General features: G+C 42.9%; 1 protein-coding gene across 2 annotated transcripts in view; it reads right to left on the bottom strand.

Moving 5' to 3' along the window:
* LOC134080611 (NACHT, LRR and PYD domains-containing protein 12-like) overlaps nucleotides 1-22500 on the bottom strand; it is an 80138-nt gene that overhangs the window by 29821 nt on the left and 27817 nt on the right. The window lies entirely within an intron of this gene.

Below are 22500 nucleotides of genomic sequence, written 5' to 3' on the forward strand. Positions count from 1 at the left end.
TTTGATTGGTCTGCCTTGTGCTGCTTCTCTCCAGGATGCCCTCTCTATCTGTCTGACCTCATGTTCATCATTGACCTCTCCTCTTCCCCCCTCTGTGATGTAGAGGTCTGTGTAGATCTCATGGAGGAGTCTGGTGTCTCCCTGCTGTGGAATTCCCTCAATCAGACACTGAAACTTCTTCAGCAGGTGGGCTTTGTGGATCTGCTTATATCTGTGTGAAAACGAAAACGCACAATTGTAGAATAAATCATTCATTATTCAATCATTCAAAAATACACATGCACACAATGTACTTCAATGAGCCAGTGTAATGATGATCCCACACACACACACACACACACACACACACACACACACACACCACATAATCAATTATCTGTGTTTCAGACCAGACAAGCATTCTTATACTGGAAAGCTGATGGATTTACACACATACACACATACACATACAAACACAAAGAGAACGGTCACTTACACTCCAATAGGTGACTCTTCTCTTTTAGGGTTGATTGGCAACTCTTTGGACCAATCATCGCTGACTGCAGGTGAGTGGGACCTCCTCTTCTTCTTCTTAAGGCTGCAGTGACAGACAGACAGACAAATACACACACACACACACACACACACACACACACAACCATCAGTGTGTACACAATGAGAAAATATCCATGCGACAATACAGACAATACAGAGTCCCACACTGTAAACTGAACCGCTTTAAAAAGTAATCTGTACACAAACTTTTAAGTGAGACTGCCTGAGTCATCATGCAATGGTGCCATGGTGTTTATGTTTATGGGAAGTGTGCAAATGGGGGGTCGGGGGTCATATCATACCATATAGTAATGACTGCAACGTGTACAACGGAATGAGATAAGAGGGATAATTTGAAAAAGTTAATATCGCCATTCAGTCATTCTATTTTAGCCAAAAAGGAGCCAAAGCTGCCATCTTTGCCCATATTAAGAGATCTGGGAGTTCATTGAAGCTCGCTAGCTATCTATGGCATTGTAAGTTAGCTCTGGGGTAGCAAAGATCAAAGTGTGCCGTCTTGACGTTCCGAAGATCACAGTATCCACTCGAAGGACAAAACTGTGTAGAGCTCAACGTCTGCATTTCCAATTGCTTCGTCCCCGTGAGACTTTAATAATTCAAAATCCTCATGTTAAAAAAAATCTCAAGATACCACATCTCCTTATTTGGGCAAAGATGGTAACTTTTTTTGTAGGCGAACTTAAGAGGTCTATTGACATTTCATCGGAACAAAACACAAAAGTGGAATGTTTTTATCATCCTCTATTCATTTAAAACACAATGGCTCTTTGAGTAATTACTAACAATTGCATTCATTTATTTGTGTGGTCATTTTGAATTTACCAGATAACAAGACTAACATGTCCAATATTCAGAAATAAAATGAATATGTTTCAGGAACATTTCAAATGACTCACCTCTGACCAGCAGGAACACCTCCTCCTGCAAACTGCCATGGTATCTCCATGGACCGGTCACTCTTCATGGACACACAGCTGGGTACAGGAGAGAGCGGTCTCTTCCACTGCATGGTGCTGTATTTTTATTTTAAAGAGAGAGAGAGAGAGAGAGAGAGAGAGAGAGAGAGAGAGAGAGAGAGAGAGAGAGAGAGAGAGAGAGAGATGCAAAACATGCTTTGACAACACAATGTTTATTTGTCATTGAATTGAATTGAATTGAATTGGGTCATGGAATTGAATCAAAATCAAAAGCAATCTTCTGAAATAAAATTAGTATGTTTCAGGAACTTTATCATTTTGAGCGCAACAGCTAATCAAATTGCATGACCAAATGACTCACCTCTGACCAGCAGGAACACCTCCTCCTGCAAATTGCCCTGGTAGCTCCATGGACCGGTCACTCTTCATGGACACACAGCTGGGTACAGGAGAGTGTGGTCTCTTCCGCTGCCTATGGCTATATGTTTAGAATTGGTGGTGGTTCCATTATGTTTCACACACACACACACACACACACACACACACACAAACACACATACACAGACAGAAAGAAAGAGAGAGAGAGAGAGAGAGAGAGAGAGAGAGAGAAGGAAAGAGTCTGTTATCAAAAGTATAGTGAAAACCCACACTACTAGTAGTAGTAGCATTAATAAGCAGTAATATGAGTGTTGTTGTTTGTGCTGCTGCTGTTGTCTTACCCCACAGGCTCACAGTCATGCTCCTCTTCTTCACTGGAACTCATGTTAGGCCAACACACCCGTTTTCCTGGGATCTCCTGATCTTACACTGGACAATGAGAGAGAAATACCAACACACACAGATCACACAACACCAACACCAGCCAACATTTGGACACAATGGATACATCACAGTAATGGGACACACATGCACATCTGTTCTGCAACCAAATGTGTAAGAATGAACAAGTGAAAAAAACAAAGGATGAAATGCTGAATGTGAATGTGTGTGCATGTACTGTAAATGTGTGAATGGGAGAAGGCGAAATGCTGAATAGCTACATGAATTCACATGCACATCTGTTCTGTTACCAAATGTGTAGGAATGAAGAAGAGATACAAAGGAAATGGAGGAAATGGTGAAATGTGAGAAGGAGAACTGCTGGAGATAAAGATTGAAGTCATGAGAGAATAGAACTACAGAAAAGGTCAAAGGGCACAAAAAAGCAAACAGGGGTGAACACATCATGAGTTCCTTGGTGGAATGCTGGAAAAGGAGATTCAGCCATGACAGCAAGTGAGAGAAAAGACTTGGAGTAAAGAAATGATATATAAAAAAAGATTATAAAAAAGGAAAAGTCACACAAAGGTCTAATCATGACATCCCTTATGGGGAGCGTAAAAAAGTGTCCTTGAAATTGTGGTGTTAAAGGCAGCTTGCTGAAAGAATTGGGTGCACCTAAATTTTGTGCTGGTGCACCTAAAAACACAATTCAGCTCTATAATTGTATTTCAACTGCCCTAAAGAACATACTGTAACATCAATGGACATCTGAGGAGAGTTTGGATTATGGAATAATTCCTTTGAAACAGGATCACATGTGCACATCATACAGATCAGCTGATGTTCAGTAATAACAATCCCCTCCACTAAAACACTGATGAAACGTGCATCACTAAAACACAGAGTTCCTCATTTTCAGTAATAACAATCGCCTTCATTAAAACAATGTACTGTAATCATCGATAAAACGTGCATCACTAAAAGACAGTTTTCCTGATTTTCAGTAATAAAACCACATCACCTTCACACTGTAAATACACTAAATACTCAAGCAACACTTGTCCATCTGGCGTAGGAGAGTGAGGTTTCACCAACATTCCACATGCTAAGCTAGATGGCATCCGTTACACCATCATCAGTATGTAGGGTGACCACCTACAGTCAGACAAAATGTGGGACAAGTAGCATGGTAAAGAGGGACAATGTGGGACAGACGTAATAACTTTAAATTTAAGATATATTGCCAGATCTAATTTACTAAGCAACATTTTTTTTAATCTACCGACATAAGATTAAAACACTACCTAGGCTAAAAGATGCAACATCTCATCTTTATTGGGACTATCAAAATTGTCAGCTGTCCAAGGGACCAGGCATTATGCAGCTGAAAGAATGCATTCAGTGAATCAAATTCTTAAAATACAACACACAAAAAAAATATTAGACCCACCTAGCCTAAGTTCAACCAAATATAAGGCCTGTAGTCTATAGTTGAGGCTTGCATAGAAAGTTGAACTATTTCAGTGCAAATAGGTAAACCAGAATCTTTTATGATTTGCATGTTTCTTTGATGTGTTTTTTATTATCTGCCAAGGAGGTTATTTTCATCGGGGCTTGTTTGTCTGTTTGTTTGTCTGTCTGTTGGTTCGCAAGATAACTAAAAAAGATGGGCTTTTCAGGAAAGGTCTGAAATGACCCACGGAACAAACGATTAAATGGGAGTTATCCAGGAGGCGGTTGTGTTTTCGCTTGGCCTAGGTCTGCGCTCTCGGAGTGTTTTTTTTAGTTTTGTAGGACTCACTTGCACCATGTCGCTTCACATCGTATTCTTCACCATGCCCCAGAGAAAAACGCAAATGCAAAATGCCCTCTCTGCTTCGCCGTCTACAGGTCTTTGCCAAGAGTATATGTTGCGGTCCATTCGCTAAAAATGCATCTTCTCTTTCTCGTCCATGGCTGCTTAACCTGACCGAAGAGCGCGCTCTCCAATTTTAGATCTTTGATAACGTTGCGGAGGCATTCGTGCACCAGACAACAGTTTGATTGACGTACGACTCAGCCTATCGACTACCGATTTTATTGCTCTCCTTTGAACTATTGGACATAAGTTAACACTACGCCTGTGGGTGTATCTGTGTATTTATTTTCAATTGGCCAGGGTCGAACGAAAAAGCGGGACAGATGCTCAATTTGCGTGAGGCGGGACAAAGGGTAAAATTGCTGTACAGTACAACGTAAAGCGGGACAGGTGGTCACCCTATCAGTATGGAGGGTTGTTAAGGTGACTATTTCCCCCTTAGTGTGTGTATGGAGTGCTGTTAAGGTGACTATTCCCCCCTTAGTGTGTGTATGGAGTGCTGTTAAGGTGACTATTCCCCCCTTAGTGTGTGTATGGAGTGCTGTTAAGGTGACTATTTCCCCTTAGTGTGTGTATGGAGTGCTGTTAAGGTGACTATTACCCCCTTAGTGTGTGTATGGAGTGCTGTTAAGGTGACTATTACACCTTAGTGTGTGTATGGATTGCTGTTAAGGTGACTATTTCCCCCTTAGTGTGTGTATGGAGTGCTGTTAAGGTGACCATTTCCCCTTGGTGTGTGTACGGAGTGATGTTAAGGTGACTATTTCCCCCTTAGTGTGTGTACGGACTACGGAGTGATGTTAAGGTGACTATTTCCCCCTTAGTGTGTGTACGGAGTGATGTTAAGGTGACTATTTCCCCCTTAGTGTGTGTACGGACTACGGAGTGATGTTAAGGTGACTATTTCCCCCTTAGTGTGTGTACGGAGTGCTGTTAAGGTGACTATTTCCCCCTTAGTGTGTAGTGCTGTTAAGGTGACCATTTCCCCCTTAGTGTGTGTACGGAGTGCTGTTAAGGTGACCATTTCCCCCTTAGTGTGTAGTGCTGTTAAGGTGACTATTTCCCCCTTAGTGTGTGTAAGGAGTGTTGTTAAGGTGACTATTTCCCCCTTAGTGTGTGTATGGAGTGCTGTTAAGGTGACTATTTCCCCTTAGTGTGTGCATGGAGTGTTGTTATAGGTGACTATTCCCCCCTTAGTGTGTGTATGTGAGTGCTGTTAAGGTGACTATTCCACTTAGTGTGTGTATGGAGTGCTGTTTAGGTAACTATTTCCCCCTTAGTGTGTAGTGCTGTTAAGGTGACCATTTCCCCCTTAGTGTGTGTATGGAGTGCTGTTAAGGTGACTATTTCCCCCTTAGTGTGTGTATGGAGTGTTGTTAAGGTGACTATTTCCCCTTAGTGTGTGTATGGAGTGCTAATAAGGTGACTATTTCCCCCTTAGTGTGTTATTGGAGTGCTGTTAAGGTGACTATTCCCCCCTTAGTGTGTGTATGGAGTGCTGTTAAGGTGGCTGTTATCTTTGCCTGTGACTGTTGAGCTCTATCACAGCTCATGTCCAGCAGCTGTAAAAGCACCCCATGGATCTTACTGGGAATCAGCTCCGGCAAAGAGACCTGATGAGTAAAACCTGATGAACAAGTGTCTTATTATTGTGTTGTACACTCACCCAAGACACTAATACATCAGTGATATATACAGTAATTTCCCACATATAAGCCGCATTGTGTATAGGCCGCAGGACAGTGTTTTATGGAAGTTAAAAGAAACACAACCATATAAACACCATATTAACTGCCCCTCTGTATTAACCTCATAACGGAAGACATTTTGCAAAATCAATGTATAAGCCGCGGCTAATAGTCGGGAAATTACGGGTAACTGGGAATCAGCTCCAACAAACACACCTGATGGACAAGTGTCTTATTATTGTGTTGTACACTCACCAAACACACTATTACATCAGTGATATAACTGGGAATCAGCTCCAACAAACACACCTGATGAATAAGTGTCTTATTATTGTGTTGTACACTCACCAAACACACTAATACATCAGTAGCTACGTTTACATGCAACCATCGGAATGACCAATCGGATTGGTCAATCGGATCGGTGGATGTTTACATGGCAAGGAGTATTGTGGATGCGCGCGTTTACATGTCAGCTTCACGCGCATAGCCTGCTTGCAGTTTTGCTCCCCCGAGATGGACGAGAGTTTAGCCTATGACGTTTGAGGCGTGAGATATTCCCTACTTCCAATCCTCTGCCTCTGCTTTCTTCTGTTCAAAAGCAACATCAGAAGGCCTAGACTAGAGTTTCGTTTCTTTTCCTTATAATTAGAATGACTAAAACGACGAAAATATAAACTAAAATTGCGTCCTCCTAACACACTCACTGGCCGCTCTCACACTGCACAGCAAGTCGGTCAGCAAATGCTAACTTCATGCACGGTCATACAGTATTCCTTCCAAAGCCAACAATATAGCTGATTATCCTGTAATCTGACGGGGTAGCAAACCATCAGAACGTCTGACTGAACAGCTAGTTGTTTTGCGCCTCAGATGCTGTTCAACAAGTCCCAGTAACACAAATTCAAACTTGTACGGAAATGCATTCAATCAATAGGTCCTTGCCGTCTACCTAGCTTTCACACTGTTCTTTCAGACATCGCAAAATATCTGTCTCCACTGTAGTCGTAGGCCTAGCTTCAATAGCCGCTTAGCCTCCGAAACATAGCCTGCCTGTTAACATTTGGCTTTCAGAAAACGAGACTTCATCATTGCATTTCAGTCGTTGCTTTTACCAAAGCCTATGCAGCTGCCAGTTAGCGTATCCAACTGCCTGCAGCCTAGTAGCCTACTTCCTAAACTTCAAAGATGCTGTCAGATTTTGTTGGTGTTTTGAAAGTGTCACGAAACTAAATAGCCTATTCTTCCGATGCCATATGTTATCCGTCACTGTTTAAACCATAGCCCTAAAAGAAACATATGGTTCAACCTCACGCCCAGTGCTTATGTTTACACCTAACCAAAGATCTTTCATTACTATCTACCCTCTGCCTACACCGTGGTGGCTTTTTTGATAAGAGAAATATTGCGCCTCCTTTTCTGAACATGCGCAGAAGGGAAGAGTAGCAGGGAACGATCCGGAACAATCCGATCCAGTGTATACATGACAACTATTTTACTACCGGACGGATCCGTTCCACCTCTTTCAATCCGACCCAAATTTCAATCGGATCGGCGATTTTCATTCCGATTGTCTTGTTTACATGAAGGAATTTCATTCCGATTGGGCCTGAATCGGATTAGAAAGGGTGCATGTAAACGTAGGATATGCAGCTGTACATTATGAAGGCACATTTTCTCTCCATTTCTATCTGTCCATTTACAGGTGACAGGAATGTTCTTTAAGATCCCTGTATGATTTGACACCTACAGACATGTGAGTAACATGATACCAGACTGTGAATCCAGAAACCAGGAGCTAAATCACACACCACACAAATTCCAATTTTCCAGTGGAGCCTTAAATCCAGTCTTGATAATGCTGTTGTGTCCAAGCACATAATCTCACACAGACACACAGCACTGACCTCAGCACAGTATAAGTCCAGTCTTGATAATGCTGTTGTGTCCAAGCACATCATCTCCCACAGACACACAGCACTGACCTCAGCACAGCATGCACTTCCTGAACAGCCATGATTTAGCTAAACACGTACAAGCTTAACAACAAGACTCTCACTTCTCCTTTACCTTAAAGATTCAGAGCTGAACTAATTATATAATCTCTTACTTAATGCCAACAAGCAATGGGAATCTATTAGATTCCAAACACCATGTTTGGACTCAAAGTAACATTAGAAACAATGTGTTCCAGTGTAGGGTCACATGAGGCATGACACGAAACAGGCAGGAAATCAGCACAACGACGACATTCAACTCTTTAGGTCAAACAGCAATAACATAGATTTCTCTCCCTGACTAACTACAGAATGCATTTTACCTTATAGCTGTTTATGTATTTTGTAGCTGGAATGTATGTATATTGTAGCTTACAAAGGCAACATCAGACTCCACCTCCTACTTACATCTACCTTGACAGTCTTCAACAAGTCCACACTCTTTGTTTAGAGCATTGATTCAGTAGTTTTGATCAAAGCAATTATCAATTTGTTTTGTTCATCTTCAACTTCAAACTATAATTGTTTCTATTTAGCAACAAAAAAAACTTTAGTGGACTCACCATGCGATCTTTTCACCACCAAAGACAAGCAACTGGGCGGGTTAATAAGTGTTGCACTGAACAGTGTGTTCCTGTGGTCATAAAATGTTTTACCGTTTAGATAACACATCAGGACTAAAGTCCATCTTTCATCCTCGAGTTAATTTCCTTAAAGAAACAGTAACATGGAGTTGTGTGTCTGGTGAGGATGCAGACATTGTTTAGGGGCCATTTATTACATGTTTCCACCCACTAACACTAACATGGAGTTGTGTGTCTGGTGAGGATGCAGACATTGTTTAGGGGCCATTTATTACATGTTTCCACCCACTAACACCAACATGGAGTTCTGTGTCTGGTGAGGATGCAGACATTGTTTAGGGGCCATTTATTACATGTTTCCACCCACTAACACTAACATGGAGTTGTGTGTCTGGTGAGGATGCAGACATTGTTTAGGGGCCATTTATTACATGTTTCCACCCACTAACACTAACATGGAGTTGTGTGTCTGGAGGATGCAGACATTGTTTAGGGGCCATTTATTACATGTTTCCACCCACTAACACTAACATGGAGTTGTGTGTCTGGTGAGGATGCAGACATTGTTTAGGGGCCATTTATTACATGTTTCCACCCACTAACACTAACATGGAGTTGTGTGTCTGGTGAGGATGCAGACATTGTTTAGGGGCCATTTATTACATGTTTCCACCCACTAACACTAACATGGAGTTGTGTGTCTGGTGAGGATGCAGACATTGTTTAGGGGCCATTTATTACATGTTTCCACCCACTAACACTAACATGGAGTTGTGTGTCTGGTGAGGATGCAGACATTGTTTAGGGGCCATTTATTACATGATTCCACCCACTAACAGTAACATGGAGTTGTTTGTCTGGTGAGGATGCAGACATTGTTTAGGGGCCATTTATTACATGTTTCCACCCACTAACACTAACATGGAGTTGTGTGTCTGGTGAGGATGCAGACATTGTTTAGGGGCCATTTATTACATGTTTCCACCCACTAACACTAACATGGAGTTGTGTGTCTGGTGAGGATGCAGACATTGTTTAGGGGCCATTTATTACATGTTTCCACCCACTAACAGTAACACCAAGTCCATCTTTCATCCTTGAGTTAATTTCCTTAAAGAAACAGTAACATGGAGTTCTGTGTCTGGTGAGACATTGTTCCCATAGTAACACCAAACCCTGTAGCACTGATCTGATGGTCTCAGAGGGTGTGTGTGTGTGTGTGTGTGTGTGTGTGTGTGTGTGTGTGTGTGTGTGTGTGTGTGTGTGTGTGTGAGAGAGAGAGACAAACCTGTGCTAGGAGGGTCTCAGAGGGTGAATGTCACACAAGAGTCTAGTGTGTGTGTGTGTGTGTGTGTGTGTGTGTGTGTGTGTGTGTGTGTGTGTGTGTGTGTGTGTGTGTGTGATTAACCTGTGCTAAAAGGGTCTCAGAGGGTGAATGCCACACAAGGCTGATCTGGGGTCAGTCTCTCTCCTCCCACATCATCATGTTATTTATTGTTCTTGTAAAACTTGTATATTTATACAAATATGGTGACATACACACATTTGCAAGTCACAATTATCAACAGCTAAAACACACTAGACATTGCCAGTCTAGACCAGGGGCCTCATTTATAAAACTTTCTTACGCACAGATTTGATCTAAGACCGTGCGTACGCTCAAATCCATGCCAACGCTTAGATTTATAAAGACCGTCTTTGACGTGGAAAAGTGCTTATCTCAACGTCAGGTTCCAACCTGACGTACGACCATTTCCCTGTGGTAGTGCCAGGGTACTACAAGTAATCTGAGGTCCAAATGCGATGAATTCTCAAAATTCCAAGAAGACCAACGATCTCATGTAGTTCTCTACCATATGCATGATCAATCAGCAGAAGTTGTAAGTAGTAAGTATAGAAGTTAAAGTTTTAACTAATTCTTAAAGGTTGGAAAAGGAAAGTGAAAAAATCCTATAATATTGTAGTGGAGGCTAAAAGTGGAGGCTAAAAGTAAGTAAACGCAGTTTATTCACCCCAGGCATTTCAAAAATAGAGTTTATCAACCTCTCCAAAGACGTATTCACCTATTTCAACTTTTAACATTGAAAAAGCACACTGTATTATCTGCATTCACAATATGAACACTCATCAACACGAACCATTTAATCCACCAATCTTGAATTTCCCCTTGGGGATCAATAAAGTATCTATCTATCTATCTATCTATCTATCTATCTATCTATCTATCTAGCCTATCTATCTATCTATCTATTTTATAAACACTTGATAATATCCTCTACCATAATCAAACATATTCTGAATGCGTTATGAAACGGCGCATTACCGTGATCACAGAATTCATGGGTTACCCACTTCTTATTTTACTACTACACCCGTGCCATGCCTAGGCTATATCTTATCTATTTCATAGCATTAAAAAAAGCAGGCAGGCCATAGAGTCATCTATATATTTAATGTTCCCATCGATATTGACCATAAAGTGTCCATTTACGCTTGTTTAGAAGATGGAAATATGACTTGCGTTCATGATATTCCAAGCTCCACAACAGAAAGATAATATTATAATGTAGGCTATATATGGACAGGTATTTTTCAGCATCTTTACATCGCAAATAGACATAATCTATAGATAGATAGATAGATAGATAGATAGATAGATAGATATTTTATTGATCCCCAAGGGGAAATTCAAGAATTTGGTGTTAACATTCCATTCTCACGGTAATTGCATTGTTGCCTTTATCAAACGCACGCACAGGCGCATTACCGTGATCACAGAATTCATGGGTTACCCACTTTATATAAAAATATATAAAGGTAAATAGACATAATCTATCCTCTGAAAAGCAGAGTTTTGCATCTTCATAATTGCGGCCGAGTTGCAATGAGTTTTAGCACGCGTCTGATTGCATAGCCTGTGTCTGATGGCAGTGCCCAAGACCAGATGGCAATACGTGGATAATAACAATTAGGATAATGCAGGCTAAAATATAAAAATATATAAAGGTAGGCTATAAAGGTCACTGGACATTCTTGAAAGTAAACAGTCGCTGACATCGATATTGCTTGAATCCCGACGCGCAGAATGAATGAAGAATGGTAAACTACTTATACTAAACTACTTATACTATTCGCTATACAGTAAAAACATAGCCTATCCATAAACGTTCGGTCTACATGACATACAGTATCTCGCTTATAATGTAGTCCGCCGTAGGCTACAGTACATGGGCAGTATCTAACCCTGGGTCATATTGGAAACGCCATACTGTACCATAACGTATAGGCCTAAATTAGTATGATGTACTGTAGGTATTTCCGTCATAAGGTAGCCTACTATGTTCTATTACCAAAGTAAACCTACTACATTTGCCACACATTGCCTACTACATTACTGCAAGCAGAAGGAATAAAAGCAAGCAGAGGACAATGGACATGGATGCAAATTTCTTTCCAGAAAGCGCTGCTTGGAAAATTATAATTAATTATTCGAACTAACAGCGCATAAACATAGGTTAACATCAGATGGCATAGGCTAGGCCTTTACAGTTTTCAATATATGTATTTTAGGTACAACTCAGCCATTGATTGCATTAAAGCCTATGCTAATGATATTGATGAGGGGGCGTGTACAAGGCGGAGACCTAAAATCACCCGGCTGCGCACAAATTCACGTTCATTTGCGATTTATAATGGCCACATCTGCAAGAGTGGCGTACGCACGTTTTTTTGTGCGTACGTTCGTTTCTCTGAATCACACGTACGATCATATCAGAAATGATCTAAGATCAAATGAACGATGGTTTCTACACGATACTTTTATAAATGAGGCCCCAGGGGTGCCTATTTAAGGATCCGTGGGCCAAATGTCCTAAACGCATGTCAGCCTGTGGGAATTCCTGTCCCAGTGGCTTTCAAAGGGTTAGCTGCAGTTCCTTATCTGACCACAATTACACACAGGGCAATAAGGGGGGCACTGTGGTGCTCCTGTCAGCAGAGATCAACGGGCCCATGACATGAGTGAGTAACCAGGGTTACCATGGAGTGCTGTCTGGGTAAGTGGCGTACTGACAAACATATGATGCATCTCAGTGTAATCTAAAGTGACATCACATCAACTTATTTGTGACCCACGGCCCTCCACTCAGATTAACATGTGGCCCATTATGCTGAAGAAGTTGGTCTAGACACACACACACTTAGCCTGATTACCATCGACTTTCAAAGGCTCTGCGAGACTTTAGTCTGACCAACAGCCTGTGCTAACACGGTTTCTTGCCAGCGCTGGTTGACCCGCCTCCTTTAAGTGCCTCGATTTGCTACTGGTAGATGTCAGAAAGCGGATTGCCGAGTTTAAACCAATAACAACACTCTTTCCGCTGCCTTGAACACGCCTCTACCCAGAGACGTTGGAGCTGCTCAAAGTTGATTGGTTCTCGACCAAAGGGGGCAGTTCCGCAGATTTCGGGAACTCAGAAATCCTTCTCAATGAGCAGTTGACCAGACCAGCAGCAAAAGCCTGAAGGCGTTGCGTCACTGGGAGGGCGTGCCAGGCTAACACACACTAGGACTTGTACACATGCAGCCCTGTCCATAGTTAGCCTCCATAGTGTTAGCATCCTTGGCTACCAGCATCACTGCAGCCTTAACATCAGCACTGGGGAGCTGGCCACAGCAGCTGGGGTTTCCTGGGGGAGGCAGCAGGGGCGCAGCGTCAGGGTCAGCAGCTCCAGGTCAGGTGTGCTGACCTCACAGAGCACCTTGATGCTGCTGCCGCCTGTTGCTGATGGAGGGGCAGAGCCCGCCACCCCACGTCTCCCCTGATTGGCTCCTTCTGGTGGACCTGATGGTGGTCACATGGTCCAGTGTGACCTCGGCCAGCGGCTCATCGAGCCCATTCTGCTGCTGATGTGAAGCAAAGATTGTTAAGGTGGAGCAAGATACTTCATCAGAAGCCCATTCTGTTGCTGATGTGAAGCAAAGATTGTTAAGGTGGAGCAAGATACTTCATCAGAAGCCCATTCTGCTGCTGATGTAAAGCAAAGATTGTTAAGGTGGAGCAAGATACTTCATCTGAAGCCCATTCTGCTGCTGATGTGAAGCAAAGATTGTTAAGGTGGAGCAAGATACTTCATCTGAAGCCCATTCTGCTGCTGATGTGAAGCAAAGATTGTTAAGGTGGAGCAAGATACTTCATCAGAAGCCCATTCTGTTGCTGATGTGAAGCAAAGATTGTTAAGGTGGAGCAAGATACTTCATCAGAAGCCCATTCTGTTGCTGATGTGAAGCAAAGATTGTTAAGGTGGAGCAAGATAGACACACCATCAGAAGCCCATTCTGTTGCTGATGGAAAGCAAAGATTGTTAAGGTGGAGCAAGATACTTCATCAGAAGCCCATTCTGCTGCTGATGTAAAGCAGAGATTGTTAAGGCGGAGCAAGATACTTCACCAGAAGCCCATTCTGCTGCTGATGTAAAACAAAGATTGTTAAGGTGGAGCAAGATACTTCATCAGAAGCCCATTCTGCTGCTGATGTGAAGCAAAGATTGTTAAGGTGGAGCAAGATACTTCATCAGAAGCCCATTCTGCTGTTGATGGAAAGCAGAGATTGTTAAGGTGGAGCAAGATACTTCATCAGAAGCCCATTCTGCTGTTGATGGAAAGCAGAGATTGTTAAGGTGGAGCAAGATACTTCATCAGAAGCCACCTCCATGAATCTGGGAAACAGGAGGAGGGATGAAAATGCCCCTTTATGCAGAGCAGAGGCAGCACATCATCGGTAACATTTGGGTTCCCCGAAGTGGCTCCTGATGAGATATCTTGCTCCTCCATTCATAATCTTTGTGTGAAGTGAAGTGGCTCCTGATGAGATATCTTGCTCCTCCATTCATAATCTTTGGGTAAAGGCCATCAGAAGCCACCGACTGTTCCATTGAAGTCTATGGCCTCTGCTCTGCATAAATTAATGGATTAATGTGTAATTGTATTGCATCCACCTCATTGGAGAAGGCCTCAGGGAATGTTCTCCTGTTGACCACTAGGTGGCAGCACCACACTGCACTGTGGGCTCAGACTGAAGTGTTCAGATGGGACAGTGAGATGGGACCAGCTGCTGTTCTCCTGTTGACCACTAGGTGGCAGCACCACACTGCACTGTGGGCTCAGACTGAAGTGTTCAGATGGGACAGTGAGATGGGACCAGTTGCTGTTCTCCTGTTGATCACTAGGTGGCAGCACCACACTGCACTGTGGGCTCAGACTGAAGTGTTCAGATGGGACAGTGAGATGGGACCAGCTGCTGTTCTCCTGTTGACCACTAGGTGGCAGCACCACACTGCACTGTGGGCTCAGACTGAAGTGTTCAGATGGGTCAGTGAGATGGGACCAGTTGCTGTTCTCCTGTTGATCACTAGGTGGCAGCACCACACTGCACTGTGGGCTCAGACTGAAGTGTTCAGATGGGACAGTGAGATGGGACCAGCTGCTGATGTCATCACACACGTGGCCAAACAACCAGTCAGATTTAGGGATGATGTACAATGGTGAGTTCATTTCTGCAAATCAAATGTTTTAAAATATGCTTTTGTTACTGAAATAAGTTCAACATCCCTGTAAGTATTCTAACTTAACTATATTAACGGCTCCTCATGGAACAAATGTGCCAGAAGACACAGACAGACAGACAGACAGACAGACAGACAGAGACACAGACACAGACACAGACACAGACACAGACACAGACACACACACACACACCATCAAATAAGTTTATTTAATTTCATATTTTACAACAGATACTGAATTTTATACATTGCCTAGTCCAACCCACATGTGATGTCCATCTGATATCATGACAAAACAATAGTGAACAGCTTCAACAGATATGGACATTCACACGGCGTTCATCACAGTCCACATGTCCATCTGATATCATGACAAAACAATAGTGAACAGCTTCAACAGATATGGACATTCACACAGTGTTCACCCCAGTCCACATGTCCATCTGATATCATGACAAAACAATAGTGAACAGCTTCAACAGATATGGACATTCACACAGTGTTTACCCCAGTCCACATGTCCATCTGTGCATGTATAAGAGTCCCTTATGTCTGCCGAGTTCAGGCTACATGCTGTCAATCATCTCTGGCTGATCAGTGTGTGTGTGTGTGTGTGTGTGTGTGTGTGTGTGTACGTGTGTGTGTGTGTGTGTGTGTGTAAGCTCACTTAATGAGCTCCTCAATTATCTTCTTCCTCCCCGTCATCATCTGCCTTCCCATCATCGTCTTCATCCTCCTCAGAATCATCCTAATCCTACCATTCACCACCAAAATTTTGCCCCCACCTACAGGATAAAGGAAGAAGATCATCAATCAGTGTCCATGACAGCAGACAAACACAGTGAGGGTGGAGCTAAATAGTCCAACAGCACTGATCAGATCAGTCTAATCAGAAGCACTATTCTACTGTTCCCCCATTCCACCTGCAGGAGAAAGGAGATGATCATCAATCAGTGACATCAATGACAAGCCTCTACCAGTGAGCCAGGCTGCATGAGAGACAGAGGCCTCTATTCTGTACCAGCAGCCATATAGTCCTTGAGCCAGAGGTGTTGGTGGGTACTATCTTAGGGGAAGAAGTCTCATAGTGGTTTTAGACCAGGTGTACCACCCTAGAGTTAAGCAATATGACACGAGTGGGAGTGGGGATGGTAAAGGATATCGCCACGGCTGTAATCTGAAGGCAATCTGAGGGCCAGTATGTGGGCTTCATGTGGGAGGAGGACACTGGTGTAAAATGCAGGAGGTAGCTGACTGGGTAATGGATCTCTGGAAGAGCAGAATCAGGACATGAGATGCTGGATGTTGGTTTTAAAGAACACTCTAGGTTATTTGTAGGCCTGTTGATTAATGAGTTTGGCAGAATAGTCTACCTTGCCATTCTTGAGAGAGAGAGAGAGAGAGAGAGAGAGAAAGAGAGAGAGAGAGTTGGTAAACTGTAAGTGATTTCATAAGAGAGCTGAAGAGAGCTGAAATCTTTCCTCCATTTCTGCTCTGCCCTTCTACAGGTACATCAGAGAGCATGAGTGGGGTCATTCAACCCAGCAGTTGCAGTGCTGGGTTGTTTTATCATTAAAGGGGCTCCATGATTCAACCCAGCAGTTGCAGTGTTGGGTTGTTTTATCATTAAAGGGGCTCCATGACTCAATGTGTCAGAGCAGAAGCTGTTAAAGAGTTGAGTAAAGGGATCGGGTGAGAGGGTGTGTGTGTGTGTGTGTGTGTGTGTGTGTGTGTGGCTGAGTTAAGGCGAGACACGGCAGGTGAAAACATTGGATTTTTTAGCATCAGTCAATTTCGAGATTTTGTGCTAGTTTGCTACTTTAGCATGTATTCTACCACCCTACTACAACAACAAAGTCCGATTTACATATTTAAGTGTTTATTTCATGACATTTTGTCTACTCGCGCCTATATATTTCTCCTAATTTTACCAAAAGTTCCCATTCTAAAGTGTCATGTACTACCGTGACCGTGATCTAGGGCTGCACGATATTAGGAAAACATGCGATATGCGATAACACTATTGAGTACTGCGATAACGATATAACTTGCGATATTTCAATATTTCATGTTTTTCTCCATTCTACTTGCTTCTAGCATAGACTGATGCAGACTATTAAAAAAGAAATGCATTGATTCCATTCCAACATGTTGTTTTCTTGGTTGTTGTGTTTTGTAAAGACAAAACAAAAACCACTGTCAGTTCCAGTTTGACTTTCAATGAGGGTCACTGGTCAGTCAGGAAGAGGTCATGCCTTTTTTTTTTTTTTTTTTTTTTCATATATCTGAGTTTTTAGATTCAAGTATATTCAACTTTACTGTCATTTCACAAGTGAAATACCAGTAACGAAATTCAGTTTGACATCTAGCCAGTGATGCAAACGAGTAGGCTAACTGACATGTCAAAAAGTCCATCCATATGAAATGCGTCACTACAACGTCCCATACACATAGAAGCGAACGGTCCCGGTGGACTTTTCTTTGAAGTTTTAAAGTTGAAAGGTGTTGTGTGGATTCTGCGTTGTTCGTTTTTAACTGAAATGAAAATGCAAAGCAACAGCGATTACCTATTTTGTTTTCACACGTAGCCTGCGTGTTGCTATCACATCTGATGTAGCCAGTTGCACTGATCATGGAAGGTGGTTGATGTGGCCTACCTGTCAGTCTCACACGCGTGCATTGCAGTGTATTATTGCCTATACTCAAAAACCGTATCAGATCCTTTAAGCTCTCGCGGGCCATATGAAATGAGGTTGCTGGCCGCATTTGACACCTATGCCATAGACTGTATGGAATGCAAGGCACAGAAAATATATCGAATTTTATCGAAAATTAAGTAATCTTTGCGGTATGTCTATCGCAAACGTTGATATCGCGATAACGATATATTTTAGATATATCGTGCAGCCCTACCGTGATCCAAATCATATCGTGTGTGACACCGTTGGAAAGCCCTGTTTCTCAAGACGCTATGCTATCCAAATATGGGCATTTCCTTTGTATTAGCAACCAATCGCGAAAGTTCAAAGACGAGTCTAAGCTGAGAACGCATTTCATTGGCTGTGTTTCAAGGCTGTTTTCTCAAAACGAGTTTTTCCCCACACGCCTTGCAAAGCATCTCCACTTCTGCAGCACCTACTGTACATACACCAAACTTTCCAGTCTTATTCCTAACTATATTTGGAAGATATATGTATACAGGCTATGATAGTAGGTGCGTTCAAGATGGCTGCGCAGCACAAAAACTGCGCAGCACAAGATGCACGTGGTTAAAAATCTGTCCACGATGGTCTAGATGAGTGTGTTTTCGACTCTGCAGTCGGTATCACATGGCCTCAACTTATCGCGGGAGCAAGGCGTGGCCAGGCGGCTGCTGAGCAGCGGAGCAGCAGCCGAAAAGGTACTGCGGAGCGCAGTGGAACCTAGACCCTGCCTTCATGACGTCAGGTCTTTGCCCTAATAGACCTCTGAAGTTCGCCTACAAAAAAGCCACCATCTTTGCCCAAATAAGGAGATCCGGTATCTTGAGATTTTTTCTATGGGAAAATAACATGGGGATTTTCAATTATCGCACCTGTTAAACTCTGGCGGGGATGATGACATTGGAAATGCAGACGTTTTTCACTACACAGTTTTGTCCACTGCCGTCTAGTGGATACTGTGATCTTCGGTAGGTGTAGACGGCACACTTTGATCTTTGCTACCCCAGAGCTAACTTACCATGCAACTTGCCATAGGCAGTTAGCTTCAATTAACTCGCGGATCTCCTTATATCGGCAAAGATGGCAGCTTTGGATCCCTTTTGTAGGCGAACTTCAGAGGTCTATTGGCTTTTACATCCTTGACGTATGTGCAGGTGTTTAGATGCCTCCTCATATCCACAAGGGTCCGTGCGGGTTCGTGCCTCGTGATTCGTCACATGGTCAAGTCTAGACTACGGGAAGTAGAGAGTGTACAACTTCATAGCAGCGTTTGTATCCCCTCCCCTGCTGCCACCGGCAGCTCTTGCTGCAAAAGGTCATTTGGAGTTGAACTTGAACGCGCCTATTTGCAAGCTATTGATGTCACTGTTAAAAATAAATCAGTCCACAACTGGAGGACTTTTTGAATCTAAGGAACATGCTCAGCCAAGACAGTATGGGCAACGAACACAAATCATAATCTGAAGCATGTTTAACTAACGGGATAGACGTTTCCCCAAAACCTAAAATTGATTCGTTTGGACACTCGCTTCTCCAATTCCACTTTGTTCTAATAACTGTTATTAAATAACAGCTGCTACTCAGAACACAGAAATGTTCAGAACACGTAGCCTAACTTGTAAAACGACACAGTAACTAAAACATGATTAAAATCAAGATTGAGGTCTCTAGAATGCATTGGCCAAATGGCATTGCGTATAATGAATGACTAACGTCACTGTTAGCGTGCTCACTTGATCTGACGAATCCATCAGCTGTTTTCCACAGGGAAAAAACATGTGCATCAGGTGAAGCTATGGTAGGCCTAACAGTGAGGGTCACTAATGCAAAACGTAGTCCACCAACTTATGCGATGATGACAAAATTCACAGCCTATAAACGCTTTGTTCGTTGCGGTGCTGAAGCAGTGAAGTATTAGCCTGACGAGCCAGACCCACATCAAGATCCCCTCCCCGCAATAGGATAACGCTAAACAAATCATCTTCTTGTTTTCAAGTAGCAGGATGCGTAACCTTCCCTCTCCACGCAATAGGATAACGCTAAACAAATCATCTTCTTGTTTTCAAATAACAGGATGCGTTACCGTCGCAACTTCTGGTCGCATGTCAGTCACCATTATGTTAAGCCCACCCACCGACTCTATACACGCTGTGATTGGCCCGCTGGTGCTGGGGGTTCTCAGCTCCCTGGCTCAATGGATCGTGCCTAGACTGGTGAAGTATGTCAACAACCCGCCAATTGCGAATGACCTTTTAATTCTACTTGCCAATGCAGATTTTCACTCACATTTGGTGAGTGGCAAAGGGTGCCAATTTTAAACCCCTACTATGCTATAAAGTAGAAGACATCACAGTTTTTCTCAATTGTTTACACACAATTTCTGGTACTTGAGACACAACTCCCATAATATGTAGCTCATGCACCAACCTCCTGAACCGATTCTGCTGAACTATAAGCACAATTTCTGCTTTACACTCAAATTACAATTCTATAACACACTGTTTTCAGAACACTACACACAATTATGTGCATTAGACACAATTTTCATGAAGAAAATCTCTTGTTTTCACAAAGAACACACTGCCATTCAAATTCTAAAGCTAACTGCCCTACCATGCACACCGACTCATCAGATGGGCAAACTCCTGTCACACAGTCTTACAATTAGCAATCAGAGCTTTAGTATTACAGTAGTAGTACAGGCAGAGGCAGAGCCAGAGGAGTGAGAGTAAGAGGAGGAGGATGGGGAGGCCAAGGACCGTAATCTCTGATGAGATCCGAGCCACTAGAACATTGCAGTGCTGCGTATCAATACAGTACAGTACCGGACAGTACAATACAGCTCAATGAGCACAGTAGTACAGTATTGCCTGTGGGCTGTTCTGTAGGACTGTAAAAATATAGTATGTTTCAAGTATTTGGGGAAAGTAATCCTACTTTGTATTCCTATACAGTTTACAGTATTTTACTATTTGTTTGGCAGCCCAAAGATTACCAACACAAGTCTGTCTCCTGAACAGGAAACTGAAATCATGAGCATTGTCCTAGAAAAAACGGCATAACATTACGGCAAATACAAAGAAAAATAATGGAAAACAATGAGATATTTCAAAATATTGATAGGGTAAGCATATCAACTTACTGCATCAGCTTATCTACTGTTTGTAGTACTGTTTGTAGGGTAACACTGAACAAAAAAGGCCCAAGTCATTATAATGAATGGAGAAGAAGTGTTTTCAATTCATCGCAGTGTTTTACACTGAGCACATCAGTGTTCAACTGGTCCATACAAATGTCTTGATATATGATGGTTTGTGTGTGTCTCTTGAGAACAAAAGAGCATTTTGAGGAGAAATTACATTGTTTTGAAGGTAAAGTGTCATTTTTCAGGATAATTGTGGAGTTTTGCCCATTGTGTGTGTTGTTTTGGATTTTCTGAGAATATGAAGCATGTTTTCAGAAAATGTGTGTTAACAATCGAGAAAAACTGTAATGAGGATAGCGCTACCCGCAGATTAGGAGTAGGTAGTAGGCTACGCCAAATCCATCGATACGAGTGTGTGTGTGAAGAGTCGAGTGTGTGTGGGTAGAGGAGTTTGTGTGAGAAGGTGGCGCTGAGGAGGAGTGTGTGTGTGTGTTTATTTGTGTGTGTGTGAGTGTGAGTAGAGGAGTGTGTGTGTAGAGGAGGGTGTGTGAGAGGAGAGGAGTGTGTGAGAGAAGGTGGTGCTGAGGACGAGTGTTTGTGTGTGTGTGTGTGTGTGTGTGTGTGTGTGTGTGTGTGTGTGTGTGTGTGTGTGTATGTGTGTGTGTTTTGAGGTGGGGAGTGGGGGTGATCAGACAATATCAACAGTTGTGAGGTTAACAACAGGAAAGCCAGATACTGATTGAGTTCAGTTAAAAGAGCCTAAAAGGGTTAAAAACTCACTAACCATCAGTTCAGTTGGACAACAAATGTGGACGTTAAAATCTCCTAAAATCAACAGTTTATCAGAGCAAGAGGCCACTAAGGACAGAAGATCAGAGAACTCTTGAATGTAGATATTTACTCACTCTAGTTTCTCCAGTTTACAGTGTGGGTCCTTCACTAGAGCAGAGAGCTGCTCTACAGCTGATGCACTAATCCGCCTATTGTGACTCAGGTGCAGCACTCTGAGACTTGAGGAGTGTGTGGACACAGCAGAGGCCAGATAGGAACAGCCCTTATCAGTCAGCCAACAGTGCTGTAGACTGAAAACAGAGTTAAACATCTGAATATTAATCACCAACACACACTCCCATTGCTACATTCACTCTCCCTTACCCCCCTTGAGGAGTGTGTGGACACAGCAGAGGAACAGCCCTTATTTTTCAGACGAGATACAGAGTTAAATGTATTCACAGGTCGGTTCTCTCTCGCTCTCTCTCTCTAACACACACACACACACACACACACACACACACACACACCTCACCTTTTGCCGACACAGACACAGCTTACCCAACACACAAACAGAGGGAGAGACGGCAGCTGTAAGTTGTTGTGGGTGTTGTGTGCTCTCAGTGTGGTTTAAACAGGTTAACATTCTAGAACTATCTGAGCTATTTGGCTTAAATGCACCATTAACAAGAGTTACTACTCTATTCTCTCTCTCTCTCTCTCTCTCTCTCTCACACACACACACACACACACACACACTCACCCTGTCACACACATTTTCCCTCTCCCCATGCACACCCACAAATGCCCCTCCTCCACACACACCAGCATTTCTTGTGCAGAGCCTGTAGCCAGTGTCCAGTAGCACACAGGAAACAACCTCATAGCACTAGCACACACACTTTCCCTCTCCCCATATGCACACCCACCCACAAATGCCCCTACACACACACACACA

This window comes from Sardina pilchardus, chromosome 1 (assembly GCF_963854185.1).
Source record: "Sardina pilchardus chromosome 1, fSarPil1.1, whole genome shotgun sequence".
NCBI classification, from domain to species: Eukaryota; Metazoa; Chordata; class Actinopteri; order Clupeiformes; family Clupeidae; genus Sardina; species Sardina pilchardus.